The sequence below is a fragment of the Doryrhamphus excisus genome, chromosome 4, assembly GCF_030265055.1.
Source record: "Doryrhamphus excisus isolate RoL2022-K1 chromosome 4, RoL_Dexc_1.0, whole genome shotgun sequence".
Classification (NCBI taxonomy): Eukaryota; Metazoa; Chordata; class Actinopteri; order Syngnathiformes; family Syngnathidae; genus Doryrhamphus; species Doryrhamphus excisus.
Window position 1 is genome coordinate 4,896,004 of NC_080469.1, and position 15,491 is coordinate 4,911,494.

The window sequence follows — 15,491 nt, forward strand, 5'->3', positions numbered from 1 at the left end:
TAAAGTGCAGTGTGTTCCGTTAAAACTGCAAACGCAACTGCCGGCCCCCTTGGAACTAAATCATCAGGCATTCGAAAAACAAAACAAGCCTTTCAGAGGCAAACTCTGCAAAATTGATTATTGCTTTCTCTTTCAAGTGCTGCTGCTTTGTGACTTGCACATGACTTGGCAGGAAAAAGACAGCTGGCCCTCCATTCTGGGTACTATTCACATGGCTGGTGTTACCCACAAAGAAGACAGGCTGGCTGGGCTTCAGTCACACAAATTCGGTAGGTTACAATGCAATTGGATACACTTAGAAATGTCGGAGTTGACACCCAAACCAAATGTAGAGCGACCGCATTTAAAATTCTACAGGAAACTGACAAATCCAATCAATGGTTTCAGCTTTCATGGTTGAGGAAGTGATATCGACCCCTTTTAACATTCTGACTCTAAAAATGTTTATACTTCCTTTTACCACAATTGGTTTGCAGAAAGACCTTACAATTCAAATTTGACTAGATTTGATTTTCAACGTGAGGCGCCATCTTGCGTCCCACGCATTCACCGCTAACAAAGAACATCAAAACCAATTGCAAGTAAAATAATACAGTAGATCACCGCACATTCTCAATTCATGGAGGAATTTGTGTATTTAAAAAAAAAACAAACAACTTCTCATTCACTCTAAGTCAGCAATAATGTATAAATATGTGATAATACCGGTTGGTGCATTAAATATACAGCATACATGTACCACTGTTATGCTTCACTGATTATGTTTTGGGGATTTTGGACTTTGTTCAGGTCCCTTGGCGCACCACTGTAGCTGTGAAACACAAGAATGACTCCAATGAAAATGATTCCATATGTTCATTGTTCCATTATTAGTGGTGAATACATATACATTTCATAAGGGAGTTTGATAAAGTCTTAACGTTTGATAGGAGGTGGGGCATCCAGAGAACAGACGAGGGAAGGTTCTGGAGTTAAATCTAAGAGAATAGTTACAACAGTCACTCTTATTACAAATGTTGATCAAAAATCAGAGGGGAAGAAGCAAGCTGTTTGCAAGCTATTATGCTTTTTCCACTTTTCTGACCTATAAATGTAGTTAAAATGTTGTATTATCGTGTCAAATGATGCCAAAGTTTCAGATAATGAGGTTTGGAATTGAGCCCTCAAAGAAGTTTGGGATGGCTCAAAACGTTCGGTTTCAAAAGGCGTGGTAAAATGGTACCTTTGTGATGTCACAGAGGAATTGACTTCCTTATATGGTTCAACATTAGGAAGCACTCTTGACTTGTGACCAATCACACGCCAAAAGGCATGCATGGAGGCGTGCCCATGGGTGGAATAAATTAAAACAGACCTTTTTGGCAGGAAGCACAAATCAAAGGAAATACAGCTGGAATAGGTGCAGATTCTAGAAAATCTAAAACATTTTCTGCGCGGGTTATTGTGTCTAGCTGCTCTATAGAGACCACAACTCAATACAAAGGGTTGAAAATGATCATAATATGTCCCTGTTAATATTTTGAGGCGTAGAAACCTAGACGTTTTATAACAATATGATTTTACAATGACATGAAAAATTTTGACTCATTTAAATTATATTTTGACAGTGAATGTGTATTAAAAATATTTGCCTATAACCATGGAGCTTGTGATTTTAAAAGATGGATATGAGTACATGGTAAGTTCACTAACACCAGCATTAACACCTAAGAGTGAAACAAAATACAGTAGCAGTTGACCTATCTACCTATAAACAAACAAAACACGGGTGGCATATTCATGTGTTTCCAGATGAATGCCAGACTAATGCAGACTCGCTGTGAGCAACACTAAAAATAAGAGCCCCCTTGAATCTTTGAACAAGAAGACAAACCATCAGCTTGTTGTTCACTTTTAAATTTGGTATTCATGAGCGCGCTTCGTAATTCTCCCAATAATTGCAGTTCTTGTTTTTGAGCAGCATGTTGCTGCTTAGCCATGGGAGTCTGGAAATGAGTTTGAAGCCAGTCCTTTTAATTATCCTTCAAATGATTCCTGCACTCAGCAGATGTTGAGCTGCAGAGCAAGCAGGCGAGCAGCAGGGCTTCCTAACACTACGCACAGATCAGGACTTGGCTGTCAACTGCCCTGCATGGGTGGTATGCGTTATTTTAAAGATTAATAGCAGTCGTGCATAGTGTATTTCTGCAATAAGGTTATTAAACACAGATGTATAGTAACCATTAATTGTGTAGTCAGCAATTGTAATACAATACCTATATCTGGGTTGCTCAATGTCCATACTGTGAGTGCAGTGATTGAGTAGCTCAGGCTCTCGGAATGGTAAACTAACAAAGTGGTTTTCTCCCGAGCACACAACACTTTCATACACAATCAACAGCAGGCACGAGTACTACTTTTGAGTTGTGTGTTTCCCTTCTAAATGAAAATGTGCTACTAAAATGCAACCCTCAAGACTGGAACACTACCCTTACGAAAACAAAATATTACTTTAAATATATTGTATTATAATATATTATTTTTCCATTATATTCCAATTCCAATATTCCAATACATTATATATTATAAATACATGGAATAATATATTTTTGTACATATATTATACAATATATTATATATTCATGTAATATATGGCAATATATTGCAGAATATACAAATGATTGCCGCTTTCAATATATTGAAATATATTAAATCCAAATATATAATATATGAGTTTATATATTCCAAATTATATGTAATTTTATATATGTAAAAATATAGTCCTTTTTTGGTCTTGATCGCAAGATATTTTTTATATGTATCAATATATACACATATATGATCTATGCATATATTGCAATATATTGGAAAATATAAACATAAGATCCCATATATGGAAATATATTTCCTAATACATTGCATTATATTTACCAATATACTGCAATATATTTTTTTTCATAAGGGTATGCCCATTTGATGGTGGTATTTTTTTTTTAATCAAGTGTACATATTAAGCATTGTTATCGTTTACTTTTCTTTCCTATGACTCTGACAAACTTTTTATTAAATGCAAAGCACTGTATTATTACTGCATTGGTTACAATCACTGATTTCAGTTTTTACACAGGCTGAAAATATGTGGTCTGTATTCGCTACAAGTTGAGCTGAGCCCGCCCCTGAGGCTGCCTCCAAGTATTAACAACTTACAGCGCCCCATGTTTTTCTGTAAAAGGTCAGTGCAGATTTATCTGCCAAGTAGGCTAATCATCCAGGCAAACAGAACCGCGCTGATGTCTCTCCCCTTTTTAGCTTTGTGTACTTAGGATAGAAATTCAGCTGCAAGATAAATATCTCTAGACATTTGGGAAAGATTAAATTCAGTCAGCTGTCAAGTTCATAGGTAAAGAATCTGTCATTCACATGGTAAACCTAGCACGCAGAAAATAAATACCACGGGCCCTACTACCATACTACTCGTCGTTGTGAGCGAATAAGAGATAAGAGATGACTTTATTCGTCCCTCGGTGGGGAAATTTGCATTGCACAGCAGCCAGAGTACAGAATCAGTTAAGCAGTACAAAATACACAATATAGAAAAATAAACAATATAAACAACCCAAGTATTAACAAATCAACAATTTTACCCAGAGTTATATACAAATACAGTATGCAGATATGAAACGAGATGAGATATATGACCAGTCTATACACTGAGTTAATATGAGGCATTATAGAAATACTTCACATAGAACTTAATATATTGCATTTAGAGCCTTAATATTGCACATGGAGGTTGATAAGATATTGCACAGTGAATGGAGTCTGGAGTAACTATACTGAATATAAAAAACATAATACAAAACATAATACAATGGTTCATCTTTGGAGGAAGCGTAACCATTGAGACATACTGAGCCAATTGATGTGTTTGTGGTTGGTTTAGATTAATATCAATACCCGTCTATACCTGATTTAATATTAGCATAAATTAGATTAGTATCACTGTTACTGCATGTAACTGAACAGAGAAAGTAAACAGCTTCAAATGGAAAAAAAAAACTGTCTCTGCAGACAGCATGCATCGTGTATCAAGAAGCAAATTTCAGCACTGACAGCTTTGATTCATCAAAGTGTAGAATCGGTTTCTCAGTGACTGGGCTTCCACGGCTCACAGTGACACTTTGAGACATGTGTTACACCAATCCTGCTGCGAATACATGACACAGTTGTCGCAAACCATCTGAAGGCATCTATACAAGCCACCAGGTTTGGAATAAATTGGAGAACAAACAAGCTCAAGTGCAGGAAATATAGATGGTATCTCTGCCAGGCTATGAAAAGTATACTAACTAAAGCAGAAGTCTCAAACACGTGGCCCGCGGGCCAAATGTGGCCCGCAGGACACTAGTTTGAGGCCCCAAAGTTTAAGTTTGATATGGATGCTGTATGGTATCATGTACCCAGAAAAAATTATTACATTTGATTAATGTTCATGTTAAAGGTTAAATAACTGTTAATAGTTATCCTCCCTATCTGTGTGGAAGTGGTAAGTTTTTGGCTATTTAAGTTTAAAGGAAATAACTTGAAGGCTACCGTTTAGGTCGCTAGCTCTCTAGTTTGCGAGTTAGCATGTGTCTCAAGACCCTGCAGTTGCGCAATGTGTTGTAAATAAAAAAAGTATAAATGTGACTATAGTCGTGTTTTGTCATGTCTACAGGGCTCTAATAATGCTTTGTTCATTTTAATCTGGAAAAAAATAATTTGTCTACCCACCAACTATATGTGGTTTCTTAAGTTTTTATTATTTGCCATTTTATTATTATTATAATTATATTTATTTATTACTGATTGATTGATTTTCTTTATTCTTGATTTGTTTATTTATTTTTCATCTTATTTTGTGTAGAAAAATAAAAATTAAGATATTTGAGAACAGTGGAATGTTTTATCAGAGCTTTTATTGTAGAAAATCGGAACCAAAGCACTGAAAAAGTTGGTATATTTTTCTGTTTTTAATAAATACGTTTTTGTTTTTTTTTTGGAAAACCTGATGCGGCCCAGCCTCGCCCAGACCCTAGCTCCAGTGGCCCCCAGGTAAATTGAGTTTGAGACCCCTGACCTAAAGCCTCAGTTAAATATTGTAATACACAGCATGTAGCATTTGGCTGAGGTGTCACATTAGAAGGAAAAATAGGTATTGCTGTAAAAATAAAGGAAAAAAAGCAAAGTGATACAACCCTTATTTTATTGCAGCGCAATATGTTGCAGTCTTATCTAGTCTCTCCAGAGAGTGACACAGTATGACAAAGGTAACACCAGTTTTTCTTACATGTGTGTGGATGAGAGTGTGTAAGTGCAGACAGAGTCAGGTGTGAAGTCAGTCAGCAAAAAGCAGCAGGAAATGAGGTAGCAGTATGTCGTTAAATCAGTCTATTACTAACACACCAGGAACCTGCATGTCTACAGTGATGGAAATGCACATTTACCCTCCTGTTATAGAGTCTTTCCATAACTTACTGCAACCTATGAAAATGTTAAAAGCGTGGTTCCGCCTTTTTTTGACCCATGGAACGGCTCACGTTCCCACATGTACAGCAGAACGTGTTTATTTGGTTGGTTGGTAAGAAATATATTTATTATGTTTTCTGTATAAAAGTAAGACAGGCACAATATCATATTAAAAGCAAACCGTGAATACAGACTGAGCCTGCAGTTTTCAGGGAAAAGATTATGTTGTAGTTGCACTAGAAAATGAATTGCATTTTCCGAAATTAACTAACTCTGCAATGCAGATGGGTTAACTGGGTCTGGATCTCGATTTTTTTTATGAATAAAAAGTCTTGCAACAATAAATATATGAATTAATCACACAATAAATGAAAATGAGCTGCAAGTTGGACGAGTGGTTTGCACACAGGCCACACAGCTAGGGGACCCGAGTTCAATTCCACACTGTGTGGAGTTGCATGTTCTCCCCATGCATGCATGGGTTTACTCCGGGTACTCCGGTTTCCTTCCACATTCCAAAAACATGCTAGGTTAATTGGCGACTCCAAATTGTCCATAGATATGAATGGTTGTTTGTCTATATATGCCCTGTGATTGGCTGGCCACCAGTCCAGGGTGTACCCCGCCTCTGACCCAACGACAGCTGGGATAGGCTCCATCACGCCCCCGCGACCCTTGTGAGGATAAGTGGTACAAAATAAATGAATGAATAAATAAAAATGAACTTGATCATTTTTCCTCGGTTTCGCTATACTGCCAGGTCCATGTGTGTCTGTTTCTGTTCTCTCACCTCCAAACAGACAGGAAGGTTCACTGTGTGCTTGTTTTCAGCCCATTGGGCATGTTTCCTCCATGAAGAAAATGTTTGAACAAAGTGAGCCCTCTTGTCAGTCGTACAGTCTCTCGAGGTTTGTTGTTTTGTCAGGAACAATAACAGAAGAAAGCCCATCAACACAAACAAACCAGACAAACCAAATGAAATTAATTAATTGAATGAATTAGTTACCATCATTAAAGTGATTAAAATATTTGATCACGATTAATCACAATAATTTTGACCCCTTTTTTCTTTCACCTCATATCTCCTCCCAAATGCTGATACTATGATGACTTTGAGTGCTAATGTGCATTATTGTGGTACACAACCTCTCTCACAACAAAAAACAGTCCACCAAGCAGGATGGTGTCTCTGTATTCACTTGATCTTCTGTGGTCTGCTAATTTGATGCCGTGTTTGGAGAGATATTTTTTCCACAGTATCTCAGGTAGCCAATATTGATTTTTAGAAACCTGTTTGGTCTGACATCCAAGCATTTGACAGAATTTGTACTATGAGCAATTGTCTGAATCAGAAGTTGTTGGTTTTTATTTTAGTTTAACTTTAGTTTTAGTAATACTAATACCCAATACTAATAAAAAATGAAAAAAAAAATATCAGAAAAGAAGTGAACTGATTGTAAAAGTACCAGATGGAGTGGTAGGATTCAATAAGCTTTGCTTCTTCCTACTCCTTTTGGACATGTGGAACTGTGAAGTGATTATGTGATGCATTCAATTGTAATCTGATGCATGTTCAAATGAAATAAAACCATTATCATTACCATTACTTAATTGCATCCATTTTTGTTGATGTATTCGCCAGTAGTAGCGTAGTGATTGATGCGGCTGATGCAGGGTTGATGACTGACTACACTTAGAAGGTGCAGTTTCCTCAACAGGATAAGTAACTAATAAGTCAATATACGGTATACAGCAAGAGCAGTACACCACTGTTAAAAGTATCAATATCAGGCCACACAATGGCAAGTGTTTGTTAGATGCAAAGACAATCCTGTGAACAACATAATCTAATGCACACTGCTGAAGACTAAAATGGCTTCATTCTTCAAATGACAAATTATGTTTAAGACTAAAGCTGTTTCTTTAAGTACCATGTGAATTGAGAAAAATGGCACATAATACAAGTATTTTTCTCATAACCTGCCTTCAGGCAAATGCAGAATGACAACTAGGAAAAGTAGAGGAACCCTAAAGAGTCAATTTAGTGTTATTTCAAACCCTGTTGTTGTAGGCTTTTTTTGTGTTCAAGGGCTGGAAATGAGCTGAACTGCAGAACTTGTTTTTCAGAATAGCAAAGCGAATGTTACATTAGAATATTTCTTCATTCATCCATGTCTGTTCTTGTGTGTTTATACTTACAGGGCGTGTTTATGTACATGCACTCTTCTTTGCAATAGTAGTGTCTATAGTGCTATAATGATGCATTTATTCATGCAGATATTAAAGGAACATCAGTCATACATCTTTAATTACCTCCGCCGAGTACCGGTAGTTTGTGTTTTCACCCCCAAAGCTAATTTTACACAACATTAATGGGCCAAAAGAAATTATATCGGGTTGAGTCAGTGTAGCAAAATATTCTACATAGTAAAAATGGCTTCATTTAATCACATAATCAAACATGTTCTCCCCATTCACCCTGTTCTGGCAAAGCACCACCCTCTAAAAAAAAAACAGCACAGACCAGAATGGAAATTATGCTATTTGGTATTGGTTTAGCTGGTGGACCATGCTGTTATATGCTGGTCCATCATAGACCAAAGATCATAGACTTGTCCAGGATGTACCCTGCCCATATAAGTACATAAATACAGTATATGTAGTATTCTAAATGTACTTTTATTTTGTTTTATTTTTACACACTTTTTGAATATGGTAATGGTAATGGTTTTATTTCATTTGAACATGCATCAGATTGCAATTGAATGCATCACATAATCAGTTCACAGTTACATGTACAAAAGGAGTAGGAAGAAGCAAAGCTTATTAAATCCTACCCCTCCATCTGGTACTTTTTATTTTTATTTTATTACATTTGTTCACTTCCTGCTTTCCATAATACAGTTTAAGGTTTTTTGTTTTTTTTTTTAAATAATGTACCTCGTACCGAATATGACCATACAATGACATAATGGGTACCATAGTAACTGTCAATATAGTGAATATGTAAATCTTGTTTTCTTGTCATGCATTTTAATTAAACTTTGCATGCATATTTGGCTATGACTTTTGTCAAAATCACTTTGTGGAAAAAATATATAGGGATATATATATAGTATATCGATATTCAACCTGTTTTGGTCCAGCTCTACATTTAATACATCCATGGACAGTTTTGCCCAGTAATTGTGTCAGGTGACTGCACCTGCTGCCCTTCATCCTGTAGCTCCAGCCTCCTGCCTGATTGGCTACAGGTGTTCCACGTCACCTGCTTCCGATTTATTCCCTCCGGTTCCTCCTGTTAGTTGCAAGTTTGTTGTACTCCCATGTCATGTCCGAGCACTCCTCGTTATTGCCCTCAATGGTTTCTGAGCCATGCCTGTTTTTCGATACCTTAGCCTTATCGGAATGACTTCTTGTGTACCGACCCCTGTTAACGTATTGAACCTTACCTTGTAACTCTGCTTTACAGTCCAGTACACATCAAGTCTGGACAAACTTTTCTAATGAGTGTCAGCCTCTGCACACATTGCTATCATTATTATTATCTTCAATAATGCACACGCTTGGAAGATGTAGTTCCAGATGTAGTCTTTTGTTTGCACAGTTAGACATGAGGCATTGCTATCAGGCATTGTAAAACGCTCCTTATATAAAGTAAACTAAAGTTAAACAAAGCTAACACGTCAAGCTCCATAAGAGAAGGTTATGCCAACTCTCACTGGTGTTTATTGCCAGTTCAACATGTTAAGGTCGGAGGAAGGGGGGGGGGGCTGTTTATTGTGTGTAATGACATTCCGGCACGATTGAGCCATCCGTCGGGAAAATACTCCCCCACACAAACGTTCCTTCTCCTCACAATACCAACATTCATTCACATGATTTCCAGGGGATTCCGAGCTAAATAGTAAATTCTGTTTTTATTGGCCCTTAATTCCGTTAACGCAGAAATCATATGGTCCTCATTAACCCTTCAACTGCCAAACTCACAAAATTGTGACACATGTAGTGGGAATGTAAAAAAAAAAAATGGAGGAATAGTAGCATACTTGGCAGTATCCGTTGGGTGTCCATGGCAATAAATGCAATTTATTGATAGATAAGACCTGAGACCTGGATGAATAATGTTCACAGGCATAATAGACACATGATAAATTGATTTATGTTACTAAGCGATTTATAATAGCGATTGCTGCAGCAGTGGTGTTCATGATCCCATGCGAGGGACGACTGCAAATGAAGATGTGTCAATGTGTGCATGTAAATAAACACTTGCACATGCTATAACTTCTTGTTTGTAACCTTATACCTTCTGTACTGTACAGTATGTGTGACTTCCTGGCAGAATCCCTGCTGCTGGTGGTGAAAGTGCACAGGTACTTTCACCAAAATGCTTTTGCACTGAGCTGTAACCCAACACTTGACACTGGTGTTCACCCCTGAGTTGACTGGACTACACAGGAAATTTCCAGTCCCTACCCCCACTACTTACCAAACTACTTCCATGAGCTGCTCGCTATCACAGATCAGGTCTCAAGGGTCTTGACTGCAAATACTAATACCAAGACAATATGCAACTTGCGGCATTTGTAACCACTTGCAGCAATCCACATGCACGTATGCATAAAATGTCAACACTTAGATCACGCGCCCACAGACTTTCTCACCCTTCAGAAATGCATTAAAGTTAAGTGCTCAGAGTTTATGTGTGATCCTCCAGCCAGTGAAATTCACTCTCCAGCCACACACACATACTTACTTACACGCTGACTTACTAAATCAAAACACATGTGGAAGGGTAATGAGATTACATGGCTTTTTGACAAGAAAACACATCCCTAGCTTAGCTGAAACACATGCAGTGACTGACAATTAAATAAAAGGAAATTAACTCAAAGACTACAAGAAAGCAAATATAGTGGAACCTTGTTAGTGTCATTAATCCATCGAACCAAAATTTTCCCATAAGATATCATCAAACTAATTATTTCCTGGAAGCCAAATATGTTGACAAAAACAGTGTTTTTAGCTTTGTAATTCTAGTTTTGCATGTACAACAGAATTAAAAATGCATATAATAAATATACCATACATGAACAAATGGCTTAAATTAATATTGATGTCATTATTACCTTGACGTGACTGTTTACAAAGAAGGCAATGTGGAAGCAAGGAGTATAGAGACTATAGAGTCTGACGTAGGGCTGAAACAAACGATATTAATAACTGATTAATCGATTAATCAAATTGTTTCAAAAACACATTTCAATTCACGCCACTTTTATTCAGAAAAATAAGATTGCAATCAAGCATCAACATTAAGCATTATTTTTTTTGTAGACAGCAGAATTTAATGCTTCCATTTATCACAGCAAGTCTCCTTGGTCCTGAAGCAGCAAAATAGCCCCATACCATCACACTACCACCACCATATTTTACTGTTATGATCTCCTTTTTCCCAAAAGTCTTGGGGATCAACAGGATGTTTTCTGGCAAAATTGAGATGTGCCTTAATGTTCTTTGTGCAGCAAAATAGCCCCAAACATCACACTACCACCACCATATTTTACTGTTATGATCTCCTTTTTCCCAAAGGTCTTGGGGATCAACAGGATGTTTTCTGGCAAAATTGAGATGTGCCTTAATGTTCTTTGTGCAGCAAAATAGCCCCATACATCACACTACCACCACCATATTTTACTGTTATGATCTCCTTTTTCCCAAAGGTCTTGGAGCTCAACAGGATGTTTCTGGCAAAATTGAGATGTGCCTTAATGTTCTTTGTGTTTTTGTCTTGGAACTCTAACCATGCAGGCTGTTTTTGTGTGTTTCCTATGGTGAAGTCATGAACACCGACCTTAACTGAGGCAAGTGAGGCCTGCAGTTCTTTGGAGATTTTTGTGACCTCTTGGGATAATTTTGCTTGGCTGGCCACTCCTGGGAAGGTTTACCAATGTCTCATGTTTTTCGACATTTGTGGATAATGGATCTCACTGTGGTTTGCTGGAGTCCCAAAGCTTTAGAAATGGCTTCATAATCTTTAACCCTTGAACTTGAACTGTTGTGATAAACCACATTTAAAATATGTTTCAACACAGGGGGCAATCACGTTTTCACATAGAGCATTGTAGCATTTTCATTTAAAAACTGTGTTTTGTGTTCAAGTGTGTTGTCATTGACAGGGCGATAAACATGCAAAAAAATAAGAAATTGGGAAATCATATTTCACCACCTTAAAACTTGGCACAAACCCCAGTATGAGAAATGTGTGTGATGTCGGATGCACTCATGCAAGGAGAAGCATCCTTATCACATTGGTCCCCGATACAACCTTGGAAAAAACACCTTTTAAAAACCTGCTGAAAACAGTGGACTCGCGATGTCCAGCGAAGTCACAATTATTTAGCAAAATCTCTACCACAGCTGCTAAGCCTGATGCTGTTGACACGTTGGTATTCCTGCCGCAACATAAGGACATGCTTTATTTATACAGATGGGAGACAAATGCTTGACCTTGCTTCATTTGTTCATAACATTAGCGGATGCTGACATTGACAAGGACACTCAAGGATGGAATACAAGATGGGGACTATATAGCATGCATGTGTGTAAATAGAGTTGAATGAATTAAGGTAGCAGAATTAAGATGGACTTGGCAGTAATGAAATGTAGTGTAGAGTGTAGTCAGTCGATCCAGGTTTGGAGTTTATAAGCGGATAATATATTTAGTTATTGCATCCTTTCCACAGTTTAATATTATACAGAAGAGGCAAAATTAGGTTAAATATAGTGACACATACAGTGCGGTCACAATATGCATATAAAAGTGCTTATTATATTTATCGATGCTCTGTCAGGGGAACTCATGTTACCATATTAATAAGCACACATTCCACAACTGTGACACAAGTGCGAGTGTCTGATAACATAAATTACACTTATTACGCAGTAGTTATGCATTGCAATGTTTTACGGCTCAGTCAATGGATTGATTTGTCCAAACATAAGAGCACTTTAGGGGGAAATAAAGTAAAAAAGCCGTATGCTAGTGAGATAATGTCAGAAAAAGCACAGAAGTATAAGTGCAATACGGCATAAAAAGGAGCAGCGGTTGAGGTAATGGATTTATTTCAGCTTCACCTAATGCACTAAAAATAACTTTCTGCACACATTTCACTTCATAAATGTTGGTGGATACTGCTTGTTGAAAAGCCAACAGTCCTTTTGTGGATAATAAGAGTAAACAGCATGCTGTTCTGCACAATCAGCATTGCTTTTTATCTCTCACATACAGTATCTGTTGAGGCAATCACAGTAACAGTGTCAAGCAAAAGCCTTTTACTGCATCAACATCTTGCTACCTGTCTTTTCAGATGATGATTCTTTTCTGGTCCCAATCTCCCATGAAATGTAAATTATTTGGAGTATGATGTTGTTGACTCATCCGTGTGTGTGTTTATCTTCATGATTTGTTAAACAAATAATTGCTCTTGTCGACAGGAGTATCTTCTTTGCTTGACCCAATTTCAGCACCAGGGTCATTATAAATGCATTCAAACTAATGGGTTTTCTTCTTCTTGAGTAAAGTATCTGTGTTTGTATCACAGTGTGACATGTTTAATGCAGTAATCCGAGACAATATAGTGTGCAAACAGTGCTGTAATAAAATGGTATTGTAAGCCCGTAGGTCTGGACTGTATTGAACATTATTGGTGTTTAAAAAAACAAATTCAGAGCTTTGATGGCCAAACTAAAACATTTATGGGCTAACTGCTTCAATGGTAGGTGATGTTTATAACCCAGAAATACTCACAAGTTCCCATTGTGTACAAGTGCTGAAATCAGCTCCTATACTATTTCCTGAGTCTCCAGCATACCGATTCATGATTCAATTGCAGTTACATTGTGTGCTGAAGACGCTGTTTAGGTTTAACAAGGTGTAACGTTTTGTCAAAGTACATTTTTTAGATGCAGAAAAATGCATTTAGTGCACAATGACATGTTAAAGGAGACCTATTATGCTTTTTCCACTTTTCTGACCTATAAATATTGTTAGAATTTTATATTGTCGGGATAAAGATAATGAAGTTTGCACATTTGGAAATGCGCCCTGGAAGAAGTTTGGGATGACTTTGAAAGCTTGTTTTTTTCTAACATCGGCATTATGAGCCTTGTCCTTACTTATATGGGCATGCCCGGATAAAGTCTGTACCAGCTGAGTCGGACCAATCAGAGTGGAGTGGGCATGCCCGGAGGCGGGCCATGGGTGTAATAAAATAAAAACAGACTGTGTTGGAAATCCACGGAAATACAGCTGGAATAGGTGCAGATTCTGGAAGCTCTAAAAAATCTTTCTGCTCTATAGGAGTTCCCAACTCAATACAAAGGGTGAAAATGACCATAATATGTCGTAATTTCTACTATTTGTATTATTTATTTCATCGTCTTTGTTTCACACATTTGCACGTCAGAAAAAAGCGATGCACAAATGGCCTGTAATTGAACAAACATGGAGGAAGTACTCGCCGCTGTTTCCCCTGCTTATTCAATAAGTTTGTGGTATATTTTTATATGGCCTTCAAATCACTGTAGTCTGGTATCTTCTCTCCCTGGTACCCTTTACATGATAATCACCCAGAAACATTTTCTTATCCCTGGTAAAACTCCCTGTAAACAAAATAGAGCACTCCTTTAAGTGCCCGAGGCATCTTGGCATTAGCAGTGGAGTAGATGAGCCGAGCGCACGGAGCAAACTGCGGAGAGGAAAAATGGAAAGGCAAGAATTTACTCTTTGTACATTTCCATTGGATCTAAATGTCTGTTAAGAATGTTGGAGGCACCACTACAGTGGAGATGGGAACCAAATCCCCGGAATTCAGTTCTAGAAGTAGGAAAAGACTGAAACAAGTGCATCGCCTTCATTATCATTGCAATTATTCTGTGAAGTATGATTCATTTTGTATGCGATTTTTGGGTTGATTCATTCATTCAGTACGGCATCTTCAATTTTTTTTCAGAGTCATTAATTCATTCATTTCTATGCTGCTTATCCTCACTAGGGTCCTGGGGGTATGCTGGAGCCTATCCCAGCTGTCGTTGGCGGGGTACACTCACAGCCAATCACAGGGCACATATAGACAAACAACCATTCACACTCACGTTCATACCTATGGACAATTTGGAGTCGCCAATTAACCTAGCATGCAAACTCCACATTGAGATGCCCAAACAGAGACACAAACCCAGATCTTCCATATCTTTGTCCTGATTGGCCAACATGCTAACCACCAGGCCAGCGTGCGGCCCCTTTCTTGGCAATTTCATTTCCGTTTCATTCAACTTGTGTAACATATTGAAGTATTTATAGCTTTGGCATCACCGTAAAAGAGGCATAATGTGTTCATGACTCCAGATGTAACCCGACATCAGTTTGATGGAAGAGCCTTTAGGGGTACTGGTTGATATCAGGATCAGAAATTAGAATATCACTAAATCAAATATTGGTAAGAAAGCCAAACACATGAAAACGTCTATGGAGAAAATTAATGAGCTTGTGAGTTAATGAGCCCACTCCATTTTGCTTGAGTTGCTTTAAGACATGATAAATCAATGTATTCCACAAAGTCAAGTATATTCTCAACAATGAACGATCCCTAGCTACACAAACATGTCGACGAATGGCACTTCACAATGTAAAATCCCACACTGGTGTGGCAATATAGCTCACTTGGTTCTGTGTAAAAGGCCAATGCACATTCACATGATACATAAAATAATTTGTAGATGGTTATGGATAATCTCTAATGTAAGTATTATCATTATGAATGTGCTACTTAATATTGTTTTCATAATTACTGGCAGTATATACTTGCTCAACCTACTTCCTCTGGTGATATTTAGATAGAGGAGTAATGTCCCTGCAAGCGTGGGCTGATGCCAGCGTTCCCTGACTTGCATTCTAATTAGAGGCTGACTAACAGCAACACAACAACATGCTTTGGAAG

At 37.6% G+C, this 15,491-nt stretch overlaps 1 protein-coding gene and 1 long non-coding RNA gene across 10 annotated transcripts in view; one reads left to right on the plus strand and one right to left on the minus strand.

Moving 5' to 3' along the window:
- The window catches only part of fbrsl1 (fibrosin-like 1), a 331,766-nt gene that overhangs the window by 290,397 nt on the left and 25,878 nt on the right, over window positions 1-15,491 (minus strand). The gene's annotated exons all lie outside the window — the stretch shown is intronic.
- LOC131127537 (uncharacterized) overlaps window positions 201-15,491 on the plus strand; it is a 40,145-nt gene continuing 24,854 nt past the window's right edge. Inside the window, exon 1 of the long non-coding RNA XR_009129510.1 lies at window positions 201-269. This is a non-coding gene — a long non-coding RNA (uncharacterized LOC131127537). The remainder of the gene's footprint in view (window positions 270-15,491) is intronic.